A 4,106-nucleotide genomic window follows, 5' to 3' on the forward strand; every position below is an offset into this window, starting at 1 on the left:
ATCATGAGTACTCACTCTGAGGATTGCCTCTACTGAGCTCACATAACAAAAATGTGCCACTCAATTCCCTTCAGAAATCATATCTGAAAGAAACTAAAAAGTCTTCATCCTGAAACTGAAAGCAAATCTAACCTGAAACATATCTAAACATTATGTGGAACTGCTCATCTCCTAATACTGAATAACATCAACAGCTTAGTCCTAATATCCTGTCTACTTTTGCTCAAGTTGCTACTTTGATAGAATTATTTATTATTATTTATTTTATTTGTCTTTGTTTACCGGGAAAGTCTGAGTGGATAACATCCATTTTCAGAGGAGGCCCAGGGAGAAAAACTCCATCTGCTTAGCGTGCATTATACTAAGTTCCAGTCAAACACAGAGTAGTTACATTTCTATTTAACGTTTATACACAAACAGTATTTACATTTATATACATACATTCTACGATTTTACAGGGGTGGAAGTTATTAAGAAGACAATACGTGTAACTTAATGGATTAGACAGGCTGCAGTTATGTATAGAAATAGTTTTGTCATTTCAGTAAGAGGTTGAGAATATTATGTTTAAGGACAGTATTTGGATAGTATTGTACAGTGAAAATGTTTTAACCCTGTGATGAGCAGTACAGAGCCAAGATTGGTTAAGATGTTTAAGCAGTGGTTTAAAACTACTAAGTTCGTTGGAGAGTTTTATTTGCATGGAGATACTATTCCAGGGGTTAGCAATGGACTGGGAGTAGAGTGTCTCCTGCAACATTATTTGACTTATTTCTAAGTAATAAGAATTCACTACTAGAACTGAGGTCCCTTGCAGGACAATACTGCAGTAATAAGTTTTGTAGTGCAGGCCATTTTTCTGGATGATGAATGAGTTTGTGTGCTGTAGTCAGTTGTGAATATGTTAAGACAGTTGTGAGTTAAAGCCAGTTTAATTGCTTTAACCTAAGACAATGGTGGGTCCTATATACTTTCCTCCTGTCACACCTCATCTACTCATGACATCTCTCACCTTTCCTTTCCTCTTGTCTCTTAGCCCTTTCACTTTCTCATTTTCAATGCCTGACTCTTTCCTTTTAACAACCACTATCTTTCCCTACTATCTCCTCTTTCCTAACGTCCTTACCATCTCACTACTTATCTATCTACTACAAAAATTATGATTGGCTTCCATCTTATTTTATTTACCTTTTTGTACAGATGTAATCTTTATGAAACTATCTTACCACTCAGTTATTTACCTGTTTATGCTGTTTAACTGTCTACTAACTTTTGGAAATAATTACTTGGTTTATGTACTCTGTATCCTTCAAACTGAAAATAGTAGGTACTGCTTTGGAGCTTTTCTCGACATCGCTGAACTGAAAAGGGTCTGTGTTTTAGTCAGTCTGACTATTGCAGTCAACAAACGAAACATAAAATAAATTAGCAGATGAGCTGTGTCTCTCTCCCAGGAAATGGACATCATTCTGCATATTTGGATAATTAAGGATTATTGATAATATATAAGATGGGGCAGGTGGTGGGAATGAAGACTATGATAACTAATTTATTTACTTATTTGAGTATTAAAATAATAACTTTAAAACTATAGAAATGCATGGCACATTTTTTGGGGGGGGTGAGTAACATGCAATATCATAGCTTCAGGGGCTGGAGTAAAACAATGAATTGAGTGAGCAGGGCCTTTTTATATTTATTTTTTGTTTATTTATTTATCCTTTGTTAACCAAGTTAGGCTCATTAGGCCAGTGACCTCTTTTCAGGGGAGACCTAAGGTGGTATTTTTACTGCTAGGAGAAATTTGGTCAGGGTATCATAGGACTTCCCTTACTCTTATCATTAGGAACAGTAAAATCTTTTACAATCAACTGAGCCACCACCAACTCTGGCAGATGGAGGCCTCAGTGTGACATCTCATCTGATGGTTAAGATTGTTTAATCAGGAGGACAGATTCCCTTATTTTACCCCTATCCCACTAATAGATTGGTTATACTAATAGGATAGTTGGGATGGTTACACTCAGTAGGCAATAAGTCAGTAAGGATACTTTTCATATGTAAAATTAATTGTCTTTTGTAAAACCATGTGATTCACAATCGTTTTATTGATTTCAAAGGTGTGCCACTGGCAAAGTCAGTAATCACCAACGGGAATGCTAACAGGCTGATGTAGATCTCAATTCCCTTCAGTGTCACTGAAATCTGGGTTTAAGTGTAGGATGGGAAACTGCACAAGAAGGACAGGGAGAAACAAGAACAGCAGTAACTGTAATAAGCTAAAAAAGCTATGAAAATGTCTGTACTTGGCAAACACTCTCACAGCCTTGGTCCATTTCATATTGCTGTGAGAGTGATGATCTCTGAAAACACCAAACTTGACAAGAGACTGACCTTTCATCAACATTCTAAAAATAAAATCTTTAAAACAGCAAGCCTATTCCATCCCCTCATATACAAATGTGTAACATTACTGTTTAAAACCTCTTCACATCTTTAATACAAATATTATTTAATTTGAAAACAAGACAGCAGCACAGTGAATACTAAGAATTGAAAACTAGTTATACATGCCTGCAAGGAATCTGAACATCAGTAAATACTACCAAAGAAAACAGTGTAAAGAAATTCTGTGTGGAAGATTTTCAGTCCATATATCTCTAGTTAATCACTGTATATTAATCAGATCAGACAACAGCAGTAGAAGTAGTGAACTTAAACTTGTCTTAAGTAAAAAAAAAATAATAAATATATAATTGTACAGAATTACTAAGTATTTTATAAGTTTTTTTTTTTTTATTTAAGACGAGTTTAAGTTGGCTACTTCTACTGCTGTTGTCTGATCTGATTAATATACAGTGATTAACTAGAGATATATGGACTGAAAATCTTCCATACAAAAGTTTCTTACACTGTTTTGTTTTTGGACCCACTATACTTGTTTAGTAGGTTGCTTTGAGACATCGGGGATACCACGGAGATTACTTGTTTTTTCTAAATACTACCAAAGCATGCAACTAAGTTTCTCAGAGAAGTAAGGTCAGTGGTGCATGTGGTAAATGTGGTGCATGTGGTAAATATGTAACATAATGGTCCGTAAGAAGTCTCAACTTTACTAATGCACTTTTTTAAAATGTAGGAGAACAGACCAGGCCAGATATCTTTGTGATGTTGGTTTGTCACTGTTCTGTTGTCTCTGTGAGGCATTCTGCAAAATACTTTTTTGTCATTTTAGATTAATATGTTGTCTAATAAGCATCTCTAACATTACTTATGTTTAGAAAATTGCCATATGCTGAAAATGAGAATTTAATCCCAATAAATAATTAGCTCTGTAAAGTACTTATTTATTCTCTGTTTATATTCTTTGCTGCACTGGAAATATTAAATCCATGCCATCACATTCCACTAAGCTCCTCCCCCAACCCCATCCATGCATTTCTCATTCCTTATTTTTCCAAATAAGTTATATAAGTAAACATGATGAAGTGTTTACTGCTCATGAAGCACCAAGCCAATATAACTATGTTTGTCTGTCTGTCTCAGCTGTCTGGACACAGTCTAGATGCAAAGCCAAATACTTCATTATTTCACTGATCTTATGGACTCCTGTTTGAGTTGCTGTCTTAGGAGTTACAGGCTCAACAGTTAATATTCTGGAACCTGTGTGAAACCCACCCACAACAGTTAAAGAGCAGCAGTTTTGCAATACATAAAGAATGTTCTGCCTAAAAAATAAAATAGACTTCATAGGATAATGAAATAAAGAAACAATAAAAATGGTATTTACCTTGTAGATGTTTAACTGTTGATTTATTCAAGGTCGGAATCTGTACATAACATTTCCAAGATAAAAGGCTGTCAGACTACGTACATACCTTATCAACATACAGTGACTCAATGTTTTTCAGGAATTTAAAATAACGCGTGTATGTTATAACAGAAGGAAAAACTCCATTCTTTAAAAAAGTCCATGTAGAAATTGAAAAGCAGTATGTATCTGAGAAACAATTGTTATTGCTGCTTACAAAACTAGATGATTAGATTTTTATCTCACAGTTACTCTCAGTTTCAGACAATTGCTGTAACTGACAATATTGCCTTTT

The sequence above is a fragment of the Protopterus annectens genome, chromosome 5.part0 (assembly GCF_019279795.1).
Source record: "Protopterus annectens isolate FY-2018-M chromosome 5.part0, PAN1.0, whole genome shotgun sequence".
In the NCBI taxonomy this organism is placed as follows: Eukaryota; Metazoa; Chordata; order Ceratodontiformes; family Protopteridae; genus Protopterus; species Protopterus annectens.